At 36.2% G+C, this 13,115-nt stretch overlaps 1 protein-coding gene across 1 annotated transcript in view; it reads right to left on the bottom strand.

Annotated features, from left to right (window-relative positions):
• The window catches only part of LOC107665153 (nectin-2-like), a 163,788-nt gene that overhangs the window by 57,873 nt on the left and 92,800 nt on the right, over positions 1-13,115 (bottom strand). The window lies entirely within an intron of this gene.

The following is a 13,115-nucleotide window of genomic DNA, read 5'->3' as shown; positions in this document are numbered from 1 at the left end:
AGTGTTAGTTATTTTAGTACCTCAAGAAACTAAAGGAACATGAGAAATGTTACCTTGTTAGGCAACTAGCTGAAATCAAAGAAAAAGATTATCATATTTAGGGCTTCCTTGGCAACTAAAAGATGGAAATCCCCTGCTTTGGAGAATCCATAAACCAACACACTGATCTGAAGCAACATTAGCAACATGAACATGAAGAACTACTTCTACAATTCAGGAACCCTACTGAACAAAGTTCTTCATAAGAGGACGGTTCTCTTCTGATGTAAACATATTACTAAGAACCTCTATTGCACCCACTAATGTCCAGCAGCAAGAGGTCAGTGCACACTATATGCGAGCATGAAAAACACACTCACTGAAATATAAGATTCAAGTCACAGCCAATCCCATCCCTCCATTAGCCGACACAGACAAGCCATTAGAAAACATCAATAGCGCAGCTCTCTTGGAGAGGTCATGCGTGCTGGAAGACCAGACCATCAACCAGAGGCCGAGGGATTTCAGCTCCAGCGCCGGTGGCAAGGGAATCTCAGCCAACCGCATTCGGCTACGGCCCGGATCGTCTGGCACAGCCGTGCCACTGAGCAGGGCACTTAACTACACCGCTGCTCCGGTGGCTTTCGTCTGCTGCTAAATCCTAACCTGGCTTTCCATAACCTGCTTTGAAAGACCTTCAGGACATTCAGAAAACACTTTCATTCCGCAGGTCCTTCTTTGAAACCAAAAGCCAGGGTCGTAAAGACTAAAACGAACCGCATTCACTGTTCAGAGAGATCAGCATCTCCAATTGGAAAACATTAGTTTAAAAAATCAATGCTTTCATCGATTAAAATCACAGATGGTTTAATTTCATAACTTCAGGGACTGCAGTTGCTCATTAATGCTATGAAATTTGTTTTAATCAAGTTACACTGACCTGCTCATGAATTAAATATATCACTGTTAGATTTTGATTACTGCATTTTGATATTGTTTAATGCACAAAAACCTAAAACCTCAAACTTCGAATCTCAAACATTATTTAATGCATTGGGTATCATAAACTAACAACGACCAGCTTTTACAGCTTTATTATTAATCAAATTTCATGTTCATTTTTATATATAGTTTAACATTTCAAAACATTCAAATCTGTTTTATGAATAAACACAAATGAACAATGAACAGTTTTATATTCACACTATACTCTTCAAATGTTGGGGTCAGATTTAAATATTTATTCAGAATATTTATTTAACATTTTTTAAATTTAAATTTATTTAAAATTTATTCAGAAAGGATGCATTTAATTGACCAAAAATTACCATCAAGACATTAATAATGTTTCTACATGCTGTTCTTTCTATTCATCAAAAAATCTTAAAAACAAAAGTATTAAGATTTCCATAAAAATCTGAAGCAGCACAACTGTTTTTAACATTGATAATAATCAGAAATGTTTCTTGGGCAGCAAATCGGCATATTAGAATGATTTCTGAAGGATCATGTGACACTGAAGACTGGGGTAATGATGCTGAAAATTCAGCCTTGATCACAGGAATAAATTACATTTGAATATCTATTCACCTAAAAACAGTTATTTTGAATGGTAAAAATATTTCACAATATTACTGTAGTTTTCATCCAATAAATGAAGCTATGACGAACACCAGAGTCTTCTTTCAAAAACAATCTTATGACCACCAAACATTTGAACAGTTGTGTAGCTGTGAAAGAACATGAACCCAAATAAAAGCTATAAAGATTGTTTTGCCCATTGTTTTTAACTACCGTTGAGCTTGAATGTCTGTCAGAAAATGCAAATCTAGTTTCATTTTCGCCTCTTTAATTACTTAAGGGAGTCAAGAAAGTCCAATAAATGGATACGCCACACAGGCTTTACTCACATGTCGAGCTATGTGTGTTAAACACTAGGCCGCGGCTTTTACGCCACATTGATTATTGATGTTAATGGACGAAAACGCTCCATTTTACCACAAGTCCATCTAGACTCCAGATGGCAGCAGTCAGTTCGACGTTCCCAACTCTACTCGATCCGTCACGGCATTATTACAGTAGCAGATTTAGAGCTGAAAAGCAATAAAAACTGGGCTTAAAGTTCACAAGAAGGCCTAACAGGTGCTGAGCAATTCAATCCCACTTCGTAACAGATATTTAGCACATTTTATCTTTAATGGAGAGTGCAGATAGTCGGGTTGCGTTTAAAATAAGTGCCCCACCGGCATGTTTCAGTGGCTCATTAGTTCAGCATGAAGCGTTTGGTTGGTAATGTCTTAATTTCTGAAGACCCCATGAGGGGGTTGGAGGCAAGAGGACTAATAAAATCTCACATCCAGTGGGGGTGTTAACCATAATGAGCCCGAGCACAAAAGGGTGAATTCACCTAGACTGTGAAACGAATAAAACCTAAAGAAGAGGAATAAAATCATTCAAATGAATACGACAAGGCAAAATGAAAAAGATCATATCGGAGAAATTTTGAATTATTTCACGCCCGGGGAACAGATGGCTGAGGTAATAGGTGTTGGTTAAAAAGAGCTTTCATTCCTCTCGAGGCTCAAAGGAAAATTTGTGAAACTGCAGGGCCTAGATAAATGAACAACCCTCTTCCTATTAAAGGTAAAAAGATCTTGATGCAAGCTAAAATAAAAAGGACACAAAGAAAGTCTGAAAGGAAGAAAAAAACAGCACCAGATGGAAAAATGTCTAACTTCGTCTTCCTACATTTGCGTTCTCCCTGTTCTTTAGAAAAAAGTAGTTGTTTTTGAGTGTGCATACTTGCGTGCAAACCGTAGACCTATTGACCAGTCGTCCGCGGCATGAAGCCATGTAAGACAAACAAAAATCTCTGTGCAAATGGCCTATCAGTCCTCAGTGTGCCATTAAAAAATAACATTCTCACTGAGAGAAGCAGCAGGAAAAATGCGTTAAAAGAGGAGCGCGGCGAGAAAGACGGCAGACCTACATTCCTCAAGAAATAGGACTTATTTTAATAGCATCCATGTTTTTTTTTCTCTTGTTCAGGGTGAAAATAAAGCTAAACAGGCAAAACGTCCCAAGCAGCCTTATTAAACAACTCATCAGGTCTGGTATGTCAGTCGCACATTCGGTTTTGTTTACTGTATATGTTGATACCTGCAGACTGTAGTCAGTGTCAAAGGCACATTTAATTGACTTGAACAAAGAACAAGATGTTATTTCAGAAATTTTCATTGGACGTGACCTAAACTTTAAACAGGAAGGTACATCAAACGGACTGTACTTTCTTCAAAGCCTCTTCATTCGTGTTCAATAAAATATGGTGTCTTCTCTGACTATATATAGAGAGAGAAAGAGAGTGGGGTCCAAAAGACTGAAGACTGGGATATTTATTTATCATATAAACCTGGAAATAAAGAGTGTTTTATCTTTTTAAAAAAATGCATACAAAAATACTAAAGAGTCTGCACTATTTCTAATCACTAATCAAATATGTAAATGTAAAACTGCTATCATTAAAGCAATTCAATACTATAAGATAACATTCTCAAATAACGTGTAAATTGTTTCAAATTTTCAGTTGTTTTGCTGGAAATATTTTTTTTTATAACTAAGTTAAATACTGTAGATGCATTTTATTAATATTGATATTTGTAGCTATGCATTTATATAATTGCTAGAAATATTATTTATATTTTTCATTCAATGTGAGATTTCTCTACAATTTATTTTCTTTACAAAAAATAGGTATATAAATGATAAAAGTTTTTCAATACTCAACATTCTCAAAATCATGTTAATTGTTCAAACTTTTTACAGTTATGTTGGTAATATAATTTTTCATAAATCAGTTTTGATATTCGTAGCTATGCATTTATATATAGTATTTACTAAAATAATATTTATATTTTTATACTATAATGTGAAATTTTCTTTAGTTTTTCTATTTAAATTCATAATTAGTTCAACTTTGTATAGTTGTAATGCTGATATTATAATAAAAATCATATTTTTATTAGTCAATGCATTTTAATATTGATATTTTTAGGTATATATATATATATAATTTATTTTTTTTAATTTACAAAAAGCAAAAAGGAAATTAAACTGGTAATCTAAATGAAATCTAAAATGGTATTGTGTTGAGAGATAACAGTGTTCTAAAACAGAGTTGTGCTGATAAATGCATTCTTTCAAAACTCTCCTAAGTCATTTTTGCAATTTCTACTACATCACATCTATGAAAGCCAGCTTGATAACAATCTTGGCGACAAATCAGCAAAATTTACAAAAACAGCACAGAATACATCACAAAAGCCTTTACGTTTGCAAGGCATAAAAACGGATGTGGAAGATCAATGAATTTGAGATTTTCAGTGGCATTGCAGCCCTGGCCTGAAGGGATGAGTGACAGTCCTGTCAACTGGCTCCAAACGCTCTCACACTGGCTGCAGGCCATTCTTATTGTTGAGCGCTGATTGGTCTCAGACTCTTGGACCCTACTGTATATATAAATGTCAAATCAAATGAATGGCAAGAAGCCAATTTATCTGAAGTCACCCTGTGTTATGAATCCGTACGGCATGGATAAAATCCACCTGGCAGATGGTCGAATGTGGCATTCCTTGAGAAATTACAATTCCAGTTGTATAATGTTATTAATAATTGAAATAATAATTGATAAAATAATTAAATAATAATAATAATGTTATTAATAATTAAATTACGACAATCATCTCAGCAGGAGATATTCTTTTGGAAGATCACTTTTTTTCCCAATCGATGTCAACCATTGATGTACCTATCACTGTGTCCTAATCAAACCATAATACAGAGCGATTTCAACGTCTCCTATAACCTACACTCTTAGAAATAAATGTTTTTATGGACCTTTAACACCCATGAAACCTTTCCAATGCACAAAATGTTCTTTATAGTGGAAAAAGATTCTTTAGATTATTAAAATGTTCTTCACATTCGGAGTTTAAAAAAGTGTGGAACATTTCCATTCAACGAAAGCTTCTTTAAAGAGGAAAATAGTTATTTAGATTATGTTCTTCACACTAAGAAAAAATATGAATTGTTCACTAAAAAGTTCGTTAGGGAATCAAAAGCTATTACTATTATTATTAGAATTTTTCATTTGTATCGCTAAAAATATTCAAATGTACTATGAAGACATACAACGGTGAAGGAAATTCTATTATTAGAAATAATCATTTTGAACTATTTTCAAGTAATATAGCACAATATGAACACATTCAGTCTGTCGAACAGTGAAATACGTCGAATACATCGAATAAGCGCAAAACGTTTATATCGTCACATTCATACATTAATCACGTAAATAATACCATACTTTTGATTCTAAACAGCCTTTTTTGATATAAAATGTTGAGTGGTTTGCAACACTGGATATTACTGTTGTTCGTTTAACATTTCTATCATAAAATATTACAGGTTTCGCTACTTCCATCTTACCTCATTCTCTTTCGCTGTTAAAGGGTTAGTTCACCCAAAAATTAAAATTAGGCTGCGTTTTACTCACCCCCGAGGCATCCTAGGTGTACATGACTTTCTTCTTTCAGACGGATCCAGTCGGAGTTATATTAAAAATTGTCTTTGATCTTTCAAGCTGTTTAACGCCACTCAGCGGGTGTTGCATTGCTTCAGTCCAAAAGAACTTAAATAAAAATCGTCCATCCATAAAAAGAAGTGTCTCACATGGCTCCGGGGGGTGAACAAAGGCCTTCTGTAGCAAATCGATGTGTTTTTGTAAGAAAAATATCCATATTCAAAACGTAATAATCACTCGAATCTAGCTTGCGCTCACTGTTGTAAACGGAAGCAGTTCCGGGGGAATGACGTATGAGGTCGGCTTTGCGCATGCGCCGCTCAGAAGTGATGAATACGGAAGCGCAGGGATAGATAAAACAAAACAACGGTCAAGAATTAGAAGTACAAAACGAGGATTTGTAAAGAAGAATGTCGGAGGATTTCGATATAAGCCAAGAGGAGACTGGTTTTCCTTTGCTAAAGTAAGGACACTTTGCTTCCTTTGATCCTGTTAACAAACGTTGGTTTTCACGAGACTCATACGTCGAAGAAGAAAGTCATATACACCCTAGGATGCCTCGGGGGTGAGTAAAACGCAGCCTAATTTTCATGTTTGTGTGAACTAACCCTTTAACGGATGATTCTCGCTGGAATTCACACTCTGCTTCTGTGAACGGTAAGCCCCGCCTACTTTGATTTCATTGGCCATCCAAGTCAATTTGATGCTGACAAAAGCCCATGCTGAGACAGACCAAATATGTAAATGTTAAACCTTTTTGTCATCCTAACAACAAACAGGGCATTATGTAAAGGAGTGAAGCAGATCAGTGCAAGAATTTCAAATATTATAAGAAGTTGGGAGTTTGACTGACAGGCAATCTAACCAATTATAACACAGAATCTGACATTTTGTCTGACAAATAAACCAGACAGGAGAGTAGACTAATGTCGATGGACTTATTATATATACTTAATATTGACGCGGTTGAAACAAGATGCCTTCTGATGTTCATTCATGTTTATTTCAAGCCATTACTAGTAATGAGGAAGAGATGATCGGTTCACGTGCCGCTTGAACTGAGGCTCTACAGTGATCTGTCACGACACATGAAAGAGCCACAAAATGGTATTTATTGTTTGAATTTCTTTAAAAAAAAAGACAACATTTGACAGTTGAGATTTTGTTTTATACCTAAAATAACCTGCTCTGTTTTGTCTGATGGCGCGTTGTCAGTTTCCTCTTTGCTCTGGGATGCTTTTTTTTTTTTTTACTGCGTGAGAATGATGTGTGTCGTGAGAGCGCCGTGGCTTGTCGGACGTAGTAGCCTAACAGTAAGTAAGGGGGAGCGAGTCTTTGCAAAGGGTCAATTTCGCAATTTCTAAATATTGAGGAGGGGTACAAGTCTCTTTCAATGTCTATGGTTGTTATGGCCCCGCCCCTTTTGGAACGCTTATTTTTAAGTGTAGTCAGTGTTTTTAGGAAAATAATTTGTATGTGTTTGGCACAAAAGCCGAGGCGAGTGCGTGCAGACTCATGTCCTTGTGCAGAGAAGGAATGAGAGAGACTGGAGGTGGTGACAGAACAGTGGCAGAGTGTTGTCAAGGCGACAGATGCGGTGCCTGAAGTGGGTCCTCAAGGCTGAGGGGAGGCTCACTGTGTCTCGCCGGCTCAATGAGAACGAGGCCACAACGGGCAGCAGGTTTGTCAAAAGCCATTAGCAAGTGGAGGATAACGGGAAAGGGGTGAGATTCCTGTGTGTACATCCTGATGGAGGCTACCTCTGGAACCCCTCAGGCACAACTAGACTGCCAGAGTTTGCTTAGGTATGTATTTGTGTTATGTACATTCTACCGTATAAAGGTTTGGAGTCAGTAAGTTTTTTTTTTTGTTTAAAGAAATTAATGCTTTTTATTCAACAATTAAAAGATCTTTATTTTAAATGCTGTTCTTTTGAATTTCCCACACCTCGTAATGACGTGCCAATTCATCTCTAACATGCCAAAATAGTCTGGTTGCCAAATTTTCCTCTAACAGGTGCATTGGCATGTGCGAATGCCAACCCCTTGAGCTGGTACCCCGCCATGTGACTTCTCAGGCAAAAATTAAGTCAGTGAAATTTGGTTATCGCTGCTAGGATTAGCATGACATAGCGTTTCAGTTTTTTTATTTATTTATTTTTTGGTTGGTTTTGGTTCTCTTTCTCTATATATACAGTATATATATATATATATTTATAATCATATACAATATATATATATATATATATATATATATATTATGAAGGAATGTATGTGTGTTACCTTTCTCATCTAAAATATTTTATTTTTTAAAGTTTAAAAAAAAAATTACAATATATAATATATTTATTCACAATATATAATATAAATCATTACATATATCACTTACTTTTTTTTTTTTTACAATTTTTATATATAATAGATATCTATCTCTCTCTATATATATAGTCAGCTTTTTGACTTCTGATTCAATGTTCTTGGAAAAAACTTTATTATTTTTGCTAATTTACCTGATTAACAAATAAAATGCATATTAAAACTTCTACCCAACTGATTCTAAGTGACCATGATGCCATGCTTCAGTTAATTGTGTAACTGTGCGTTTCACGCTCAATCTGACCTCTAATGGAGCACATCTCACCGCTGATCCTGCTCTCAACATGTGACCCACTTTTTATGATGTGTGCTCAAGGAGTTTAGCCGCCCGTCATGCTATCCCTGCCACACAAAAAAACACATCAACATCCTTCCAGGATTGCGTTTCACTTGTCAGTCAGGGGTCAGAATGTAATTTCTGTCGGAGACTAGCTATGTAAGTCGTGCATCATCGTCCTGCTGCATCACAAGAGCTCCTGGAAGGCAGAAAAACACACTTGCAGAGGGAAACATTCACAAAGATGCAGAGACATATCAAGTCAAGGGATACGCCAGACAAAGCACTTAGAAATCCACCAGTTAGGGATACGCCAGACAAAGCACTTAGAAATCCACCAGTTTTTTAATTACAACCAGTATACAAAAATAATGTGACAGGACAATAATGGGACTTGGAATGTACACGCTTTTGTTTCCGCTCCAAATAAACACACCACACAAGTGTTTTTGTTAGCGCTAATCACATCTTTGTGATGCTAAAGCATCCTCTTCCTCTAAAACAGACTAAATATCTTACACAATGAAAACAAAAAAGCAGCAAAACAACCGGACGGTGTGGAGGTACTGCAGGGCTGCGTATCAATTAGTAATGCGTTTGCTAGTTCTCGAATTTATTTATAATATTCACAAGTAGCTGATGAGAGGGAACAGGCCATGAAAACACACGTGTGGAGTTGCAATTTCGTCTAATGGCTCCGAGTTGCTTTGAGACCGGCGGCAGATGCAAACTGGAGATGCCATAACCCATTTCTGTTGTCAAAAATTAAGAGTAGTGGTTGCGGACAGGGTGCGTAATTGCATGCCAGAAACATTGGTTTGTAACCTGGCAGAGTTCTGCCCGCTGTGGCTCCGTTTTCAGAGAAGATTAGAGCCCCAGCGGTTCCCACCTCATCTGGAGGAGTCTTTCAGGGTTATAAAACCACATGACTGGTGAGGAACTTGCATGAATCTTGATAATGTCCTTCACTAAACGGGATAATACTGGTGTACGTCAGCGTAATAGTTTCTCACGTAGCTTTTAACTGCGGAGAATAAATCCTGGATGGCCAGAGTGTGTGCGGGGATATCTGAGGGCCAATCTCACGAAAATCATGGCCTGCTTCATATTGCAGGGACAATAATGGGACTTGGAATGTACACGCTTTTGTTTCCGCTCCAAATAAACACACCACACAAGTGTTTTTGTTAGCGCTAATCACATCTTTGTGATGCTAAAGCATCCTCTTCCTCTAAAACAGACTAAATATCTTCAACAATGAAAAAGCAGCAAAACAACCAGGAGGTAATGCAGGGCTGCGTATCAATTAGTAATGCTTTTTCTAGTTCTCTAATTTATTTATAGTATTCACAAGTAGCTGATGAGAGGGAACAGGCCATGAAAACACACGTGTGGAGTTGCAATTTCGTCTAATGGCTCCGAGTTGCTTTGAGACCGGCGGCAGATGCAAACTGGAGATGCCATAACCCATTTCTGTTGTCAAAAATTAAGAGTAGTGGTTGCGGACAGGGTGCGTAATTGCATGCCAGAAACATTGGTTTGTAACCTGGCAGAGTTCTGCCCGCTGTGGCTCCGTTTTCAGAGAAGATTAGAGCCCCAGCGGTTCCCACCTCATCTGGAGGAGTCTTTCAGGGTTATAAAACCACATGACTGGTGAGGAACTTGCATGAATCTTGATAATGTCCTTCACTAAACGGGATAATACTGGTGTACGTCAGCGTAATAGTTTCTCACGTAGCTTTTAACTGCGGAGAATAAATCCTGGATGGCCAGAGTGTGTGCGGGGATATCTGAGGGCCAATCTCACGAAAATCATGGCCTGCTTCATATTGCAGCCCAACATCAAAGGGAGAAATTATTATTATTATTATTATTATTATTACAAATAATAATAATAATAATAATAATAACTATAAGCCAAACTAAATTCGTAGTAATTATTAAAATATTAATTTTTAGAAAAATATTTATTCAAATTTAAATAAAAATAAATTACAAAATTAACTCAATTAAAATGTAAACTTTATACTAATAAAGCATTTACATTTGACTTGAGTTAATTTGGAGGTGATATTTTTTTATTTTGTATTTTGAATAAATATTTAAAAATGTAAATAATATTTTGATTAAATAAAATGTAATAAAATTAACATCATTACAGTCAAGAAACAAATAATGCCCATTTTCTTTGCCATAATTAAGATATTAAAAATATTTTAAAATGTACATTTATTCAAAATATAAAATACAAATAACTCAAATCAAAACACAATTGAAGCATTTACATTTTACTTGAGTTAATTTTGAAGTGATATTTTACTTTATTTTCAAATGAATTCTTTGTCGTAATTATTAAAATATTCAAAATATAACTTTTTTTAAAATATTCAAAATATAAAATTTACCAAATTAACTCAATTAAAATGTAAACTCTACACTATTAAAGCATTTCTATTTTACTTGTTCATTTTAAAGTAATATATTTTTTATTTTATATTTTGTATTTACATTTATAATTTAACTATTATTATTATTATTATAAATCCAGGACTTTTAAAAAAATGTCACTATTTTTCATACTTTCCAGGCCTGAAAATAACATTTAGAAATGTCCTGCTACAATTGCCCTTAAACAAAAAGTACTTTCTTATTTCTCTTCTTTGAGTCACAGGCATCATATGACCAGGATATGAGCACGAGATTCACCCGCTACAGTCGAGTACGTGTGTGTGTGTGTGTTTATCTAGTGTTGACATCTTGTCATGTTGAGGGGTGAGAGTGTGCGTCATGTTGTTGAGGGTTGAGAGAGCGAAAAGTTGTCAGTGCAAAAAGTTTGTGTGCGAACGTCAATCCGTACTGTACTTTCATCGCAGGCCGTGTGCCAGTTACTAACTAGTGTGCGTCTGGGAAGCTACATCTGCTGATTCCCGCCTGTCTAAATCACCAACTCAAGGCAGCTGAGGTTATTCTCTTGTCTACTCTGGGCTATTACTGTATACTACATCTGCTTTAGATTTAACGTTGGCCAGAACTGACCACTACATCTGTTATTTACAGTACCGATAAATAACACTTTTTCTTGATGATAAATACATACATATACAGTATATATATATATATATATCTCACACACAGGACACATCACGTCAAGATACACACCATCAACACCTCACAGGATACCACTGGTTTCCATCCATAGTATATAACAAACTAAACAAAAAGAAGACAGTATAGTTTGTTCTCACAAGTTTTGACAAAGGTTTGTTGTAACACAGCAGTTATGTGATGTGATATGAACCTGTTGCAGTTTTTACACAAAAGACGTCAGGCAGAAGCGATCTGTCCGAGTGTTTTTCGCACACACAGTGTCACAACCTGACAACACAACACAACATTCAGAGTGAATGAATAATCAGCTCCACAGCTGACGAGTTAATAATGACTTGCACCATAATGCGGAGCAATTAAGAAGCATCACGTGGGGACAATTTGCCGTTGCTCAGGCGGTCTTGTTTTTCTTCTTTTCTTAATATTGTTGATTGATTGCAGTCTTTAAGTCTGGCATTAATTTACAATATATAGGATTTCAACATTGCATGAATTGCGGTGAGCTTCCAACCCTAAAACACATCCCAGAAGGCACTTACATCAGCTTATCAAAACATACTCTTTTTTTTTTTTTTTTTCGTAATATTGAGAACATGTGGATAGATGGTATCTTTCGTCTCCAAATATTACCAGGCGAAGTCCAGGTCATATTTCACTCCAAAATTAAAAATCTGCTAAATTACGTTACATAAAGTAAATGGGGCCTATTTTGCATTGTGGCTTTATTAAACAGATGCTTTATTGTATACAGCAACAACAACAAAAAGACACTGTAATGGCTTCTTAAAATTTAAATCACCATAATTTACAATAAAACATAAGATTCTTTATGCAAAATAAACTTCCTTAATTATTTCCTTTGATTCTGCAGTAAAATGTGACCCAGACATATTCTTTGTGAGTTTTGCCCAATTATTTAAATAATTAATCTTTATGTAGCCTTGGGATTGTGCGAATGAGAACAAGGCATCACTATGTAACCCTTAACACTAATATTCCATAATAACATTCAGAGAAGTTCAACAAAAGATTCTATTAAAACACTAATACTAAAAGTTGGGAAAACTTGATTTGGCAACTCTTTTAGTATTCTCAAGTCTCGAATAGCATTTTAAAGCCAAACGTTCACCACAGTAACTCACAATACATCACAGGCCTCTCTGAATGCATGAATCTGCCTGACATTGACTCCAAATTCATACTAAACAGGTGAAGTTAATACCTTTGCTACTGCTAACAACACAATATTCACTGGCTCCCCATTTTCTCTCTCCACTTCTTCATTTTTGTCGTCGTTATCAGCCTGAATATTTCAAGGCCTGAGCAACTCTCAGAAAAGTAGCTTTGCCATCCTTATTTTTCAGTGCAGTGATGCAACTTGAAGAGGTTTAGGGAGGGGGGATAAAAATTAACAGCCTTGCAAGTCTGCAGCGTGGGTGAACACTGTAGGCTAGAGTAACTACCGCCTTTACAGTCACTGGGTCCAGAGAGTATAATCTCCAAATTACTCATGCTATATCTGCTTTGCTGGATACGGAGTTCTGTCTGGGTAGCGTCGCATCGGTGAGTGTGTTGCTCCTTTGTCATTATCGCTCTAACCTTCCTCCACCAAAGGCTCGATGCTGTGAAACCAAGGATGAATGAGTCACGGCTCGAGCAAAACACTGCCGAAGCGTTCATACAAGCGGCATGATATTATGCAAAGCACGTGCTCGCCGACAACCCAGAGACTAATGAATCCACCTCTGGATGCACATTGTTACACACTCATCATAGTTGTCCGAAATGTCTTTTTTTG

The sequence above is a fragment of the Sinocyclocheilus anshuiensis genome, unplaced genomic scaffold (genome assembly GCF_001515605.1).
Source record: "Sinocyclocheilus anshuiensis isolate Anshui unplaced genomic scaffold, SAMN03320099.WGS_v1.1 scaffold379, whole genome shotgun sequence".
In the NCBI taxonomy this organism is placed as follows: Eukaryota; Metazoa; Chordata; class Actinopteri; order Cypriniformes; family Cyprinidae; genus Sinocyclocheilus; species Sinocyclocheilus anshuiensis.
The sequence above is the reverse complement of the archived record's forward strand: the minus strand, read 5'-3'. Positions and strand labels throughout refer to the sequence as shown.